The sequence below is a fragment of the Rhinichthys klamathensis genome, unplaced genomic scaffold (assembly GCF_029890125.1).
Source record: "Rhinichthys klamathensis goyatoka isolate OS25496 unplaced genomic scaffold, OSU_Roscu_1.1 h1tg000110l_1, whole genome shotgun sequence".
Taxonomy (NCBI): Eukaryota; Metazoa; Chordata; class Actinopteri; order Cypriniformes; family Leuciscidae; genus Rhinichthys; species Rhinichthys klamathensis.
Window position 1 is genome coordinate 2,876,599 of NW_026606648.1, and position 18,027 is coordinate 2,894,625.

At 38.1% G+C, this 18,027-nt stretch overlaps 1 protein-coding gene across 6 annotated transcripts in view; it reads left to right on the plus strand.

The window, feature by feature from the left end:
* The window catches only part of dlgap1b (discs, large (Drosophila) homolog-associated protein 1b), a 161,980-nt gene that overhangs the window by 17,381 nt on the left and 126,572 nt on the right, over positions 1–18,027 (plus strand). Inside the window, exon 1 of one of the 6 annotated variants that reach the window (XM_056254154.1) lies at positions 3,537–3,624. The exons of the other annotated variants lie outside the window; for them this stretch is intronic. The gene's annotated coding sequence lies outside the window, so the exon portion shown is untranslated. Of the gene's footprint in view, positions 1–3,536; positions 3,625–18,027 lie in introns of those variants that run through there. 6 annotated transcript variants of the gene reach the window in all.

Consider the following 18,027-nt stretch of genomic DNA (forward strand, 5'->3'; position numbering starts at 1 on the left):
ATTGGCTGTCACATAAAATGACATCATCTAACATCTGTAGGGTTTGTGTTTTGTCAGGACAAACAGCGTTTAGAGCTGATATTTTAAAAGGTCTATCCATCCATCTGACATAGACAATGAATATAAATGTTGAACATTTCTGTTACTCACGCCATAGTCAGAATAAAGTGAAGAGAGAGTGCCGCTACAGACTGCATTTGATGTGGATGGATGGAAGACTGCGTTGCAATACAAGAGGGGTGGATGAGAGGTGCTGATGTAGATGTAACACACTGACTACATATTCACGGCTCCCAGACATGCTGGGTTCTTTAGAGTCTGACAAATTTAATTTAACAGCCTGCAGAACACACATAAATGTGCACGCATACACACACACACATATATGCACGCAATCGGTAAGCATACTGACATTTACACGGACTGTTCAATGGCAGTCACAGCATCCACATGGAACCAGCTAAAACAAGCGTTACCAGAGAGAGAAAGAGAACGGCGGCTTTTAATATAGAAAGAGTTTGTCATAATTCCTAGATGAAGATGAGTCGCCCTTACAAAAAAGTAAACAGTACAAAGTACAGTGTGTACATAATGCTCTGTTGTACTTCAAAGAATATCGTGCTGAAACCATAGTATATTTTCATTAAAATCACAGTATTGCCATTGTACTTTTTTAAGCGCTGTGCTAATAGACAAGTTATACAAGCGGATTTAATCTTTTTAAAGGGGTCATGACATGGATTTTTAATATGTTGCTTGAGGTTAAGTTTAACCATTATCCATATAAATAATTAGTAATTTACTGACAATGCATTATGAAATCATTTACTTGCGGTTTGCGATGCAGCTGCTGTCAGATTCTTTGTGAATTCACCATTATACTGTGCCTCGTTTACAAAACAAAATGCTCCGAACAAACATACCGTATAATCCTCCGACGCGATCCGGGACGCCATTAAAATAAACCATCCATGTTTCTAATGCTGAGGTTCTTTTGAAGTCTTTACAGAGACACAAACAAACGTTAAAGTGAACGTTCTTTCACTCTTCCGTTTGTTCTGTTGTTGGCAGACTCAAGTGAATGGACTGTCACATACATCTGTGTAAACTAACCAGTGAAGACAGCTTTAGTGATTTAAAACGGGTTCCATTTGCTTTTGAGGCAACACAACGCTCACATCCAGTATCCCTTTTTTCTAATGAGCCTTCTGCGTTCTAGATTATGGGAGGCAATTCCGGTTTGGGGAAATTCTACTCAAAAAGACAAAAAATAAAACAAATCATTTCAAATCATGAGGTTGCACTACAAATAATCCTTATACGTCAGTTTGACTGAATAAGCTGTAAAATTCCCTTCATGTTCTCATGTTCAGACTTCAAGACAATAACAACGCTTGGTATTTTAATGTGACGTGGTGTAACAAAAATATCTATAATAAGAACGCTTTTCAGTCGCTGCATCCTTTTCCTCCTGATTTCCTTTTTTTATTAATCTGTCTTTATTAATCGCTGCATTGCTGATGATGGTTTTGAGTATCGATATATCTTCCCTTTCCTATGAACACAAGAACCTGCAGTAAACTCAGACAGCTTAATCCAGATATTTTAATCAAATCCGCAAATTCGTTTGAAGAACCAAATTAACCAGAGGTCAGTTATCACGATTAGAAGATCTGGCATCTGTCAAATCATCTCAGATTTATTAAGCGAGGTACGAAGAACAGACACCAGTAAACAGAGCGAAAAATAAACTCAAAACTTAACATATGCAAAACATTTTTTTTATTGTTAAAAACTTACATTTTACTTATTTTATCCAGTCTTTAGAATTCTTTTTCTTTTCTTTTTTTCCCTGTTGAAATTACCTGTGGTCCCCGGAACCCACTTTGAGAACCCCACTGGGTGTTTGTTGATTTTGTGAATGTGAAGGTGTGTGTAATTGTGCTGACATTTACTTACTTCCTGTTTGCTGAGGATTACCTACAGCGCTGTCAATTTGGCAGTAGCTCTGTCACCCTCTCTCTCTCTCTCTTACTCTCTCTCACTCACTCACTCACTCACTCACACACACACACACACACACACACACACACACACACACACACACACACACACACACACACACACACACACACACACACACACACACACACACACACACACACACACACACACACACACACACCAATGGGGTTTAGTTTCTGTTTTCTTTTTTGGCTATCAAATGTTTCACCCTCAAAGATGAGTGTTAACATATGGCATGGGAATGTGTAAACACAACTTCTTGTGGTGCCAAACAGCAAAATACTTAAATCTGTTGAATTTGGCAACCTATTTTCATCTTGTGTGGGAGAAAAATAAAAGCCAGAGTCTTCAAAAACCGTCTGGCCACACACGATTGGTTACATCCCAAAACAAGATCTGCTTTTCCTGAAGGAAATACATGAGTTTGCAAGGCAGCAAAAGAACAGTGTTAAAGTTTTAGGTAAGTTTGGGTTTTAGACTTCAAATAATTGCTGTTAGAATAACTGCATATTAGAATGATTTCTGAAGGACAGAACACTGTGACACTGAAGACTGGAGTAATGATGCTGAAAATTCAGCTTTGCCATCACAGGAATAAATTACATTTTAAAATATATTAAAAAAATCTTGCCGACTCCAAACTTCTGAATGGTAATGTACAAAATAAGACAGATCGCAATTTAGTATGTAAATATCATTCTGATGCCATTGCGTTGGGTACATTTTTGTTTCACATTGCACTTGGTGGCACTAGTCCTATAGTCTGACTCTTGACCATCCTCCTCTCTCTTTCTCTCTTCCTCTGGTAATATTACTACAAAGCAATAATGTGTTAATTAAAAAACAGGGCATTAGGGACCTATCAGTCTGTGTCTATGAGTGTCTGTGTGCCAACGTGATGTAAGAGGTCAAATTTCAGAGCCTTATTGAACAGCACTCCAGAGGAAGCGGCACAGATTGGAAAATGATTGGAAGGCTGGATGAAGATGAATGATTAGAAGCGCATGAAACAGATGGAATGAGACGATGCAGAGAAATGGAGAGAGATTGAAATAGCACTCAGGTGAAAAACGGATTTATAGAGGTTTGAAAGTTTAATGTGAATGTCTGTCATGTCCTTCTCCCTGAATGTCATCTCTCTTTTCCTCGAGTGTTTCGTTGTCTCCATTTCCTGCGAAAAAGGAAGTTATTTATTGTTCATGTGTGTGCGTTTTATCACAGGTCCCTGTGTCTTATAATAAGGTGGTAACAGATTTAGCCAATCAGCAGACTGTATTATATCTACGACAGCCAGAGCACAGGGGGGACTTGTGTCTGACAGATGGCTGTGGTGTGTGTGTGCGGGCGCATGCATGTTCTCACTTTGTATGTGTCGCTGGATGAAATGTTGCAGCTTTATGTGTGTATGTGAGCATATTCTGATTTGTTTGAATTTACACACATGAATGTGTTTACACTGTATCGCTCTGTGTCTTAACTAGCAGATGTGCATGTATGTGTGCGTGTGTTGGCTGCAGCTCCAGGAATGCCAGGAGGTCCGTGTGTAAAGGCTATATCACAGTGTGTTTTTCAGAGCAGCCGTTGACCAGCCTCCAGCAGGTCAGTTCCTCTGCCCTCTGCACACACCAGCCAGTCGACAGACCCCTCGACCGCAAATACATGATGAAATTGAGTTTATCCTGAAGCCACTCTGGACTACAACACAGTTGTGACCATTTGTGACTCAGGGAGTAAAAGGCTGTTTACACAGGATGCATTCTTGTGTTCATCTGTGCTGTTTTGTATGTAAACATGCACAGGATTGACTTCGTTGACTGTTGAGATGCATCTTACTTCCATTAGAAGCCATATCAAGTTAAAGGTCCCCTGAAATCAAAATGTAAGTTTTTTAGCTTTTAGTATGAATATGTTAGCCTTAAGGTTATGAATAAGCTGGCGTGTTCCAAAACAATGACAAAATCCGCATTTAGGAGATATAAGCATTTCAAACTTACAACTTCCGCTAAAACGGATCACAGATTTTTATGACATCACTGCGGACTTCAGATTCTCATCACATCTTCTGTCCAATCAAATGCTCTCTAGAATCTAAAGCGTCCCGCCCTATGCTATAAATACCACCAAAGCGACTGTTAACACGTCACAGAGCAATATGGGTTGGAGATGTGTGTTCGGTTTCTCAAATGCTCGAGTTTAATTTCATTTTCCAACTGTACGTTGGCTAAGAAAGAAATGGCTAGAATTTATTCACACCTCTACTGTTGAATCCAACGTATCATCAGCGCTCGGATTCGCTTCCATGGTGCTGTCAAGTACGAATTGCAGTCTGTGAGGTAAACGAAACGCTTTTGGCTATTTGAAAATGGGGAGGAGCCATTTAATATGTCCCACCTTAGCTTCCAATTTCAGTGGAAATTACGTCAACACATCATACAAAGCTGCGCGTTCCAAGGCATTTTACTGGACATTTAAATCCAGTTCTGTCATGACAAGTCCTTGGCATGGCAATGGATTACCTAAACACAGCCCTGACGTCTAGGCTAAAACGAGGCAAAATTTGGGCTGTCAGTGAAGATTTAATAGACGCCTAACCATAGCCGAAGAATAGACACACAGGCTGCGCATAGACATGTAAAAAATAAATAAGCCAACACACAGACTTTGCTTACAAGATGGAGTATCATACAATCATTTCATCATTGCAAGTTATTTTGGCAAAAAAAGACATGTAACCAAATTCATGGTTATTTTGGCTAGAAGTGGGTTACTTGTAGCCAGACTATCGGGTAGTTAACCTATAGACGGTGAAATGACAGCTATTGCTTGCTGTACAATATAGTGTTGTGAACTTATTTCTTCTAAAGAGTAGGAAACTCAGAAGCAAAGACCAGGAGACTTGGTGGTATCTTCAGCAGGATTCTTTATTGAGAACACAAGCTGTGGGTAGCTGCAATCATCGTCAAGTCTTACAGCGCTATATTCATCGGAATCTCAACCAAGTCTGACTAAGGAATATACACTCACCTAAAGGATTATTAAGAACACCATACTAATACTGTGTTTGACCCCCTTTCGCCTTCAGAACTGCCTTAATTCTACGTGGCATTGATTCAACAAGGTGCTGAAAGCATTCTTTAGAAATGTTGGCCCATATTGATAGGATAGCATCTTGCAGTTGATGGAGATTTGTGGGATGCACATCCAGGACACGAAGCTCCCGTTCCACCACATCCCAAAGATGCTCTATTGGGTTGAGATCTGGTGACTGTGGGGGCCATTTTAGTACAGTGAACTCATTGTCATGTTCAAGAAACCAATTTGAAATGATTCGAGCTTTGTGACATTGGTGCATTATCCTGCTGGAAGTAGCCATCAGAGGATGGGTACATGGTGGCCATAAAGGGATGGACATGGTCAGAAACAATGCTCAGGTAGGCCGTGGCATTTAAACGATGCCCAATTGGCACTAAGGGGCCTAAAGTGTGCCAAGAAAACATCCCCCACACCATTACACCACCACCACCAGCCTGCACAGTGGTAACAAGGCATGATGGATCCATGTTCTCATTCTGTTTACGCCAAATTCTGACTCTACCATCTGAATGTCTCAACAGAAATCGAGACTCATCAGACCAGGCAACATTTTTCCAGTCTTCAACTGTTCAATTTTGGTGAGCTCTTGCAAATTGTAGCCTCTTTTTCCTATTTGTAGTGGAGATGAGTGGTACCCGGTGGGGTCTTCTGCTGTTGTAGCCCATCCGCCTCAAGGTTGTGCGTGTTGTGGCTTCACAAATGCTTTGCTGCATACCTCGGTTGTAACGAGTGGTTATTTCAGTCAAAGTTGCTCTTCTATCAGCTTGAATCAGTCGGCCCATTCTCCTCTGACCTCTAGCATCAACAAGGCATTTTCGCCCACAGGACTGCCGCATACTGGATGTTTTTCCCTTTTCACACCATTTTTTGTAAACCCTAGAAATGGTTGTGCGTGAAAATCCCAGTAACTGAGCAGATTGTGAAATACTCAGACCGGCCCGTCTGGCACTAACAACCATGCCACGCTCAAAATAGCTTAAATCACCTTTCTTTCCCATTCTGACATTCAGTTTGGAGTTCAGGAGATTGTCTTGACCAGGACCACACCCCTAAATGCATTGAAGCAACTGCTATGTGATTGGTTGATTAGATTGCATTAATGAGAAATTTAACAGGTGTTCCTAAAAATACTTTAGGTGAGTGTACATTGTAGTTGATATACCTTTCAAGGGGGAGGGGTTACATAGAGGTGGAAACAAAGCATGTAAATGAGGTATACAGGTTTAGGAACCTGCTCTTAGACAGAGAGTGTTACCAATCCTACTCCAATCAGCATGACTATTCAAATGCTAAGACACGAGAACAGGACGGGCAGGACTTCTCGTACTGAGACAGGAACTCAAAGACAAAAGGTGATAGTCTCAGTAATCTGATTAACTTAATCTTAGACAGAGAGTGTTAGGACAGTCAGGAATATCCCGCTGGGAACCACTATCGTTAGCAGAGATTTCCTGATCTCATCATTTATTAACTTTCTCAATATAAAATACTATTGTATTGGAATCTAAATTAAACATTTGAATAAATTTGTAACACTACAATAGCATATATGAATTACCCATAGCAGGTCTATACAGGTGGAGCTGGGGAAGGTGGAGGGTTTCTGAAAGTGCACTGCAACTTAAACAGGAAATGCTGACTGAGTATTTGAAGGTTAAGCAGCGAGTTCATTGGCTACTGAAATGGCAGAAACCAATCAGTTGTGCCCTATAGAGAATGATGTGATTGCAAGCAGATTGAGTCAAGGACCTATCAGCCTGTGCCATCTAGAGTTTCATGACAGAACTTTGTGTTTACATTTAAAAAAAAATGTGCATCAACTTTACTTATAACGCTTGTTTTGTAAAGTTTAAATAAAAGAAAAAAAATTCTACCGGGGGTAAAGATTTGATAAATTTTTCGAGTGCGATTTGTCTGTTCAGACCATTGCATAACAAAACGAACTGAATAAATGTGTAGGTGGCACTTATGGAAAAACACCCATTCGTATTTTTGTATTCACAGTGGTGTTTATCACTGTTTATCATGTTTAACACCAAATACAAGAGTGCAGAGACAAGAGAGCCGGTCCCTACTGTCGCTCAGCAAAATAGTCTGTTTGTGAGCACCACCAAGTTCTAGTTTTATATAACATTAGGGACTCTGAAAGAATGAATCTTATTGGGTTGGCCAGTTTTCTTTGCAGTGCAATATCGGGCCCTATGATTTACGCTATGTGGAAAACGCAGGCTCTAGTCCTAAAAATGGAACTTACTGTATAACACTGAATGTCATGGAATTTGATATGGACTATGTTTGTGAAAATTAAACTGCAACAAGTCTGCTATGTATGTACACTGCGTTCTAAATTATTATGCAAGTGACATATCAGTTGGATTTCAGTTAAATACGCAATCAGATTTTAGTTTTTCAAAGAAAATGTTTGTTTGTTTTATTTTTCATGATTTTTTTAGTATCAACCTCAGACAGGTTTATTAAATACTTTGCCAGGTCTTCTTAGGTAAATTGAAAACCTACTTAAAGTGGCTGTTCCACATTAAGTCATGGTTCATATGCAAAATGGGGATGAAAAAATATCTTTCTAAAAATGAAAAGTATGAAATAGTGAAAAAGGCATGAAAACTTTTTTTTTGTTGAGAAAACTGAATAGAGATTATCGAACTGTCAAAAGAAAGTGATTTAGAACACAGAAGAACTTGGTCAGATATAGGCTTATTTAGGAAAGTTTCGATCAAACAAATTAATTGTATTAAAAAGGGCTGCTATAAAAAAGCCACTGTGTGCATTTAAAGACTTAGAGTAGTATTGTATAACTATGAACTACTACAGTACAAATATGTCCCTTTAAAGGTACTGCCCCAGTGAAAAGCTGTTGTACCCCTAAAGGTACAATTGTTTCACTTTTTTTCTGTGAGTATGTGGTTGCTAAGGTGTATTGAGTGGTTGCTAGGGCATTGCTAGGTGGTTGCTAGGGTGTTTTGGTGGGTTACTGGCTCAAGTCATAAAACCCCACCTCTGAGTGTCTGATAAACCTTCTTCAATGTCAGCCTGTGAGACTAATTATCTCTATACAAGACTATTTATCTCACTACAAAAGGAACACAAAGTGCTGCTCAGGGTCTTCCAAGAACACTTCTGAGTGAACTAAAATGAGTCAGACTTCTACTTGTCTATGTTTAGGAAACTGCTTCACTGCTGAACTTATTTTATCCCTAAACCCATCTCAAAAAAACGTTTTAACAGTTTTAAAAAACACAATTTCATATGATCTATAAGCTGTTTTCCTCATGGGTACCAAAAATATGTCCCCACAAGCTCAGAAATTACTGTTATTATAATTGTGATCGTGGGGTTTACCAGGTACACACACACACACACACACACACACACACACACATTCACACTTCAGATGACATTTCTCTCTACAGATCTGTCTCTGACACACTGACACGGATAACAAATAACCTATAATCCCCTTTTACGCCAACTCCAAAGGTCACTTATCAAATAAGCGAAATTAAATTGCATTATAATATACAAAACATTAGCAGAAATTGAATCAAATTCCTTACAGTTGGCATTAATTTGTGCATTATCCAATTTGTCATTTGTTTAATGAATTTTTGTTTTTTGGTATAAGAGAACTTGATGTCAAGATTGTTTCATGGAAAGTAAAAATAGATATTTATGGCTGGGAAATGTTCTCATAGGGAGGTTTAGTTAAACATCCTTTTTAGGCCTTGAATGATGAGAAAGAAATGCAATTTGAATTTCACACAGTCCCTGGGTGATTTTGTTCACAAATGCCTATTACATTGCTCTAAATATCTGTCATGATATTTGTGTGGATGTGTCTGTGCAAAATCACAGTCTGCATTCATGGGAATTCAAGCCAAATGAATAAATGATCAGGTAATTGAATCATTATATTCAGTTTAAATGTAGACAGCATATTGCAGACAAAAACAATAATAATAATGCATTTTATTTATTTAAGGCACTTTTCAAATCACTCAAGGTCTCCATACATCAAGAACAAGAAGTAGCAACAATAACAATATCAAAGTAATAAATAACAATAAATAATGTCAATAAACTTTAAAACAGGAAAGCAACAAGTACAAACATGACAACTGTAAAAATAACAAAAAACAAAACCAAAAGTGCTTGATTTGAGTGCAGACAGTAATCATGAAGGATAAGCTATTCTGAATTAAGTGAGTTTTGAGTTTGACTTTAAATTGAGATAGCGAGTCTGAATTACGGATGTTAACTGGGAGAGAATTCCAAAGGTGAGAAGAAGCAAGGCTAAAAGCCCTATATGGCCCATGGTGGTTAGATGAGCAGAGACTGTAAGATATCTGCAAGGTAAGGTGGAGCAATGTTATGAAGAGATTTGTAAGGGAGGAGAAAAATGTTGAATTTGATAGAAAACCAATGAAGCTGCTGAAGTGATGGGGTAATATGTTGTATAGATGGAGTCAGGGTTATGATACGAGCAGCAGAATTCTGAATCAGTTGGAGTGTATGAAGAGATTTGTGTGGTAAACCAGATAAAAGAGAATTACAATAGTCAATGCGAGAGGTGACAAGCAAATTAAAAAGAATAGCAGAACTACGCAGGGTGAGAAATGGACAGAGGCGAGCAATATTATGAAGATGAAAATAACAAGACCTGGTTTTGCTGTTGATGCGAGCTTCAAATGGAAGAGTGCTGTCAAAGATGACCCCCAAGTTCCTAACCTGGCGGGAAGGAAAAACGGAGGAACCGTCAATGGATAATGAAAAACTGCTGGACCTAGAGAGAGTTAGTGCCTATAAGGAGTACTTCAGTCTTACTGTCATTAAGTTTAAGAAAGGTGGCAGAAAACCAAACTTTAATTTCATGGCAGGCGGAAGAATGGATTCAGGGTTTGTAGATACACAGAGCTGTGTATCATCAGTGTAACAGTGGAAATTAATACCAAATTTAGAGAAGATATTACCAAGTGGAAGAAGGTAAATTAGGAACAATAGGGGACCTAGGACAAAACCTTGGGGGACACCACAGCTAACAGAAGAAGGTTGGGATTTACATTTTTAGTTGAACAAACTGTGTGCTGTTAGAAAGGTATTAAGTGAACCGGGCAAAAGGAATACCAGTGATACCAATAGTGGATAAACGGTTCAACAGAATATTGTGTGAAATGGTGTCAAAAGCTGCACTCAAAACAAGAATAGATAAGTTACTCTCACCAAGGCGGTTTCCGCACTATGCAGAAAGAAACCCTGACTGAAAACACTCATATAAGTTATTGTTACTAAGGTGAGCAACTGCTTTTTCAAGAATTTTGGAAATAAAAGGAAGATTTGAGATAGGACGGAAATTATCTAAATTGTTAGGGTCTGCACCAGGTTTCTTAAGAATTGGGGTTATAGCAGCTATTTTAAATGATGATGTAACAATGCCGGAGCTACGAGAAGTGTGAATAATGCGAGCTATAAAAGAAGAAAAAGAAGGAAAACAGGCTTGGCATGGTATAGGATCAAGTATAGGATCAAGTAAACGTGGAAGAATTTGATTTGTAAATGAGCTGAAATTTCTTGTTCAGATGGCAAGGCAAAAGAAGAAAGAAGAATGAAGGGGAAATTGGTTGAGACACTGTATGGTGAACTACAGTATGGGTTTGCCAAAGAGGCCAACTGTTGGGGGATGGAGGTTATTTTGTCCAGGAAGTGTGAGATCAGCAAAAACACATACCCACCGTATATGGCTTTATCTGTTTTCAATCAGCACCATGGACAGCTGCAGACTGTATATTTTACAATGCATTCCACTAGGGAAAATGGTTCTATTTGCATTTTTTATAGTTTAATAAAATAAAAAATCATTACAAATTGTATTATCAGCATAACATTTTGAGTGAAATGTAGAATTTAAAAAGTATTATTAATTTCAAATTATCTCAGTATTTGGTTCATTTTATTTTTTGTTTTAATAGCAACAACACTGGAGCGGCTTGAACTCGCAAGTTTGTGTGAAATCATGTTATCCAACATTATTTGTCCACAATGCTATTTTTAAACATTCTCAAAGAGTTCACATGGTCAGTGTCAAAAATGTGCATATTTGATTAACTGGAAATAGCGCAGAATCTTAAAGGTACATTATGTAAACCCCCCCCCATATGAATATGACATAATGAATCAATCAATAAATCATCAATCCTTCCAAAACATGTTTTTGTCTTACCCTGATTCACTATGGTAAGGTTATTATAAGCCTCACGGGATGGTTTTCATGGTAAATAGCATACGTACGTCACTCGCCCGTGGGTGTCTCGTCTTATCTGTAAATAGAGAAAAGTTGATCCGGCTACTTTGGTGTGTGTTTAGTGTGGGAGTAGCATAGGTTAGTTGTCACAACAAGTGTGAAAGGTTGACATGCGGAGCACAAATCTAAAACCTCCGGGGAATAACCCAGTTTATGCCGAACAGATCAGTCTGCTGGCAAAAGGAGAATGTGACCGAGCTCGTAATAATGAGAACAATACTGGCTTGGCTTTTCAGAGATGGCGAGAACAGGGATTTCAAATGTTGTAAAAAAGCAATATTTCAAATTACTCATGAAGTGAGTAAGGTATTTTATTGAACAGATAAATATGTAGCTCTCTAACAGAGTTCTTTGTAAAGAATTATCTATTCTGAAGGGTCATATTCATCTGCAGTCACGCAAAGCCAAAGCACAACCAAAAAAATATTTTTCTGCAAAATGCATGCAGTTTTGTTTTTTATCCGCTAGTAGAGGGCCAAAGGTTACACAGTGTACCTTTAAATATTTAAAGTCCCCCTGTGGTGAAAATCAAGCTTTTAATGTTGTTCATATGTCTATATGGTGTTTTAATATGCTTTTAAGACAAACCATGTGCAAATTCATGTCAACAGCATTGCTATGTATTTTCTCTTTAAAACTGCAGTGAACCAAAGTTAGTCTCAAAAAATGCGGTTTGAAATCGCTGGTGTTTCTGACGTCACAAACTACATTGTAAATAATCACGTCAATGTGTGACCGTCAACGAGTGGATCTCTGAGCTGGTGTGAGTGAGTGGAGGCGGGGCTCATTTGCATATTCATAGAACCATGAGCCTAAATGAGGCAAGAGTGTAGAGTTACATTCAAGCTATTTTAAGGCATGAAGAATTTTATTTCAAGGAAAAAAACATTTAAATATGTTATTTTGGTGATCAAAGATGAGTTTTTAGGGATAAAATTATTGACTACAGGGGGACTTTAACATTTCTTTGTTTTAAATTGTTCAAAATCCTAGAAAATGCAGTTAATTCCCAGGTTTAAATCAGCTTTTCAGTGTGTTCTCTTTTGGGCCCATTTGTATGTGAGGCATCTTTTGCCTGAGTGATTAATCGACATTGACAAGATTCATCGCCGGAGGATCATGATCTGATCACACACAATCGCAGAATATCCTCAGAGACTGTGAGTTGACAGATCGGACGTGGCTGTCATCTGACTGTCCTCAGTGACTTCTTTTTATGTATGTATACGTCAGAGACAAGATGAGATCAAGCTATTGTGTGTTTCACTTTTTGAACCGATTTGTAGTATAGGCTGCATTACGAATGGATCTAGGTTATGCACAAACTTACTCACTGCAAATGTTGGCTATGATGATTCAGGTAGAGCCTTTGTAGATGAAAAAACCTTTGTGTATGTATACAGTTGACTGTGTGTGTGTGTGTGTGGAGGGTCATATTCATATCACATGCAAATCTCATGCAAATTCCTGCAGAGTGAAGTCATTGCGTAAACCATTTCTTTCTCTCTTTTTATTGTATCCTCACATCTAAAAACCGCATTGCAAACTTATTTACATTTTCCTATTGTTTTATCTGCATATATTATATTATATTATTATTAATTGCAATATATATTATTACAATTTAAAATATTTTTTTCTATTTGAGTACATTTTAAAATATAATTTATTGTGTTGTTTGTTCTGTGTTGATGTGATTGTAAAGCAGAATTTTCAGCAGTCATTACTCAGTTTAGAAAAGTTAGGTGAAAGTTAGCAGCCTAGGTGAACATCAGAGGTTTCTTTCAAAAACTTTAAAAAATCTTAATTATTCCAAGCTTTTGATGTGTAGTGTTTTTTATTTTATTTATTATTTACTTTAAAAATGTGTGAGATTAATCATGAAAATAATACAACAAAGTTTGTTTCTAGAAGAAAATTGCATCATCGTTCACCTTAAGTAAGGCAGATCAGTAATATTGTTGAATATTAAATGTCCCCAACTAAGCAAGCCAAAAGCCAAGGCAACAGTGGCAAGGAACCAAAACTCCATCAGGTGACAGAATGGAGAAAAAAACCTAGGAAGAAACCAGGCTCAGTTGGGGGCCAGTTCTCCTCTGGCCAACGAACGAACAGTGTATGATTCAGGCAGCATTACAGGTCAGAAGTCAGATTGGATCAGAACATTCAGAATATTTATCCATTTCCATCTGGTTGGATGTCGAAGTAATCACGCCGGTATGGAGACGAGTTTTTGAGGATCAGTGCCGATGGCTGTCGTGTCGATGAGGCCTTCACGGGGCTGATGAGGCTGGCACTTCAGGGATGCGTTGTGGATGGGTCCAGGCGCAGGTCCACCATCTGATCTGGATACGGCCCGGATCTGGCTGACTTCAGTAAACCTCAGAATAAACAGAAAGACTAGAGAGTAGATGCCATTCTTCTTATGATGTAACGAGTACATCAGGTGTTATAGGAGTGTCCCTGATTCTGGCTGACCTAATCTATGCAGCCTAATAATCATTTAACTGATTTGAATAATAGAAATGTATAATGTTCTATATGAATGCCAGGTAAAATAGATGCATTTTTAGTCTAGATTTAAACTGACAGAGTGTGTCTGCTTCCCGGACAATGTTAGGAAGACTGTTCCAAAGTTTAGGTGCTAAATAGGACAAGGATGTACTGCCTGCAGTTGATTTTGATATTCAAGGTATTATCACCTGGCCTGAATTTTGAGATCGCAGTAGACGTGAAGGACTATGATGCGTTAAGAGCTTGCTCAAGTACTGGGGAGCTAAACCATTTAGTGCTTTGTAAGTAGTCAGCAATATTTTAAAATTGATACGATGTTTAAAAGGGAGCCAATGCAGTGTTGACAGAACGGGGCATACATTCTAGTTCTAGTGAGAACTCTAGCTGCTGCGTTTTGGACCAACTGGACTTTGTTTATTAAGCGTGCAGGGCAACCACCCAGTAGAGCATTACAATAATCTCGCCTTGAGGTCATGATCACATGAACTAACTGTTCCGCATTTTTCATTGAAAGCATATGTCGTAATTTAGATTTATTTTTGAGATGGAAGAATGTGGTTTTACAGATGCTAGAAACGTGGCTTTCAAACGAAAGATTGGTATCAAAAAGCACACCCAGGTTCCTAACCGACGACGAAGACGAAGAAGGGTCTTTTGCCTAATAATTAGAAACTCTGCTTTTTCAGAATTAAGTAGTAGGAAATTACTAGTCATCCAAGTTTATATATCAGCTATGCATTCCATTAATTTTGTGCATTGGTGCATTTCGTTGGGGCACAAAGAAATATAAAGCTGAGTATCATCAACATAACAGTGAAAACTAATTCCATGCTTCCTAATTATATCTCAGAGGATAGCATGTACAGGGTGAACAGCAACGGTCCTAGTACTGAGCCTTGTGGTACTCCATACTGAACTTTTGATCGATATGACATCTCTTCATTTACTGCTACAATCTGATAACGGTCAGATAAGTATGATTTAAACCATGCTAGTGCAATTCCACTAATGCCAACATAATTTTCGAGTCTATTCAAAAGAATGTTGTGGTCAATGGTATCAAATGCAGCATTAAGATCCAGTAACACTAGAGAGATACAACCACGATCGGATGTTCGCATTTCATTTGTAAATGAAAAGAGCAAATCATTTGTAACTCTAACAAGAGCAGTCTCATTTCTATGATATGGTCTAAATCCTGACTGGAAATCCTCGCAGATACCATTCTCTAGGATCAAGTTGCGTTTTTTTAATAAGAGGTTTAATAATAGCCAGCTTAAAAGTTTTCGGTACATATCCTAGTGACAAAGATGAATTAATGATATTAAGAAGAGGATCTATGACCTCTGGAAGCATCTCTTTCAATAGCTTAGTCGGTATAGGGTCTAACATACATGTTGATTTAGATGATTTAACGAGTTTAGACAATTCTTCCTCTCCTATAACAATGAATGAATTAAATTTTTCCTCAGGGAGACTACAATTTACTGATGCGATACTGTAGTAGACGGTTGCATAATTATAATTTTCTCTCTAATATTGTCAATCTTGTAAGTAAAGAAGTTCATTACGTCATTACTGCTATGCTGTTTGGAAACGTCCGGTGTTGGAGCTTTATTTTTCGTTAATTTAGCCACTGTTTCGAATAAATACCTAGGGTTGTGTTTGTTTTCTTCTAAAAGTGTTGAAAAATAAGCAGATCTAGCAGTTTTTGAGGCTTTTCTGTACGCAATCATGCTCTCTCTCCACGAAATGCGAAAAACTTCTAATTTTGTTTTCTTCCAGCTCGCTCCGTTTTTCTGGCTGCTCTCTTTAGGGCCTAAGAAGTTCTAAGTTCTAAAAGAAGTTCAGAGACCATTCCTCCATACAGAATCTCTCTAGATCCTTCAGATTCCCAGCTCCATGTTAGTGCTTCTTCTCTTCAGTTCACCCCACTCATATAGGGTTCAGGTCAGGGGACTGGGATGGTCATGGCAGAAGCTTCATTTTCTGTTCAGTGACACATTTTTGTGTTGATTTTGATGTTTGTTTTGGATCATTGTCCTGATGGAAGATTCAACCACGGCCCGTTATAAGGTTTATAGCAGAAGCGGTCAGGTTTAGATTTTTTATCTGTTGGTATTTGATAGAATCCATGATACCATGAATCTGAACAAGATGTCCAGGACCTCAAGCAAAAAAATAGGCTCACAACATTAAAGATACAATGGTATATTTAACCGTGGGCATGGGGTATTTTATATCCCTGTGTGCACCAAACCCATCCCAAAAAGCTCTTTTATTTAGTTTCATCTGATCATAGAACCAGGTCCCTTTTGAAGTTCCAGTCGTGTCTGACAACTGAATATGCTGGAGTTTGTTTTTGGATGAGCGAGGAGGATTTTACTTGAAACCCTCCCAAACAACATGTTGTGATGTAGGGGTTGTTTGAATTTTTTTTTTAGGCTTTCTAAGACTCAACTAATCTCTGCAATTCTCCATCTGTGATCCTTGGAGAGTCTTTGGCCACTCAAACGTTCCTCCTCACCTTGCTTTTGGACGATATAGACACATGTCCTCTTCCAGGCAGATTTGTAACATCTTAAGTTGATTAGAACTTCTTAATTATTGCCCAGGTGGTGGAAATGGGGATTGTCATTGCTTTAGCTATTTTCTTACAGTCACTTTCTATTTCATGCTCCTAGTCACCTTGGTGTGCTAAAAAAGGTAATGGAAATATACTTCAGAGGTATTTTACTCATAAGAATTTCTAGGGGTGCCAATAATTGTGGCAACATGCATTGGAGAAAAACATTTTTTTCATTATGTGAGTTTTCCCTCACTTTAAATTGTTTTACTTCAATGAAAGGTTATAATTTTGTGGGCACTGTATATGGAAATTCTGATCAAGCTGTTTTTAAGTTGCTGTTGTTGTTTTTTGGCTTTGGTTCAATAATTTATGCTTTTGGAATCTCAAAAAAGGCAAAGTTGATTTTATTAGTACTGTGACTTCTTTAAGTAATAAATGAAACATCACTTAAGAGTTAAAAGATGCAGGCCAGAGTGCAGACTGATGTCAGTTTCTCTACGGTTGCTGACACACTGTAGCTTTGACTGACAGTTATGACTCAGTACCACTTTTTTTTTTTTTTTTTTTATCTGTTATTATTTACTAGTTTACTTTCAGAGAAAAGTAACCCCTTGGGCAACAATGTGTCTCCGTCATGAAAAACATATAAGCCTTCAGATACACACATGCACACACATGCTCATACCCACACAGCAACTGTTAAAGAGATCATCGCATCAGTCTTCTTACATTTCCTCTCTGCATAAGTCGATCCAACATCAATGATTCAATTAGAGAGAGAGAGAGTAGGTAAGACGCTAAAAGTAATATCATGTAGGTGACACCTACAGCAGCAGGTTGCAGGCTTAGACAGAGTGGTTGTTGTATAGAAGCACACTTTACCAGCCTGCAGCGCAACCATCCCAGCACAATTGACACACTTGGAATGGATTAACGAACAGCAGTTAATCCATTTTGTAATCTTGTTTATAAAGAAGGGGTGACTGCAGTGCACTGAGCTGCAAACCAGCGGGAGACATTTTAAGGTCAGCATCTTCTGCTGATAAGTGACTCTTTCGATGTTCAATTTTTGCGCCGTGCACTGCTACTTTACCCAGAATCCTCAGCATGTGGGGACCTGCTGAATGGGAAGCTTTGAAGCTGATCCTGTTTATAATATCCTGTCTTGGATGAAGGCTGATTTTCTTTTTTATATTTCTTCATTATTTTCTAAATTCCATTTTATAGTGCAATCTCCTCTTTGTGACCGATTTCTTTGCTTCTCATACCCTGAAAGATGGATCATTGTTCAGTCAATCTGATTAGTAAAAATCTGTAGTACTAATAAAGACACTCCCTGCATCCAAATATGCACAAAACTATATAGTATGCAGAAGTAGTCAAATGAGTAAGATGTCAGAATATGGAGTATTCTTGATATAATAAGCAAAAATAAATAAAAAATCTAGTTAAGATTTTTGGCTTTAAACACGCCTTAAAAAAATCTAGGCTTGTTTTCCTCTCTATTTTTTTT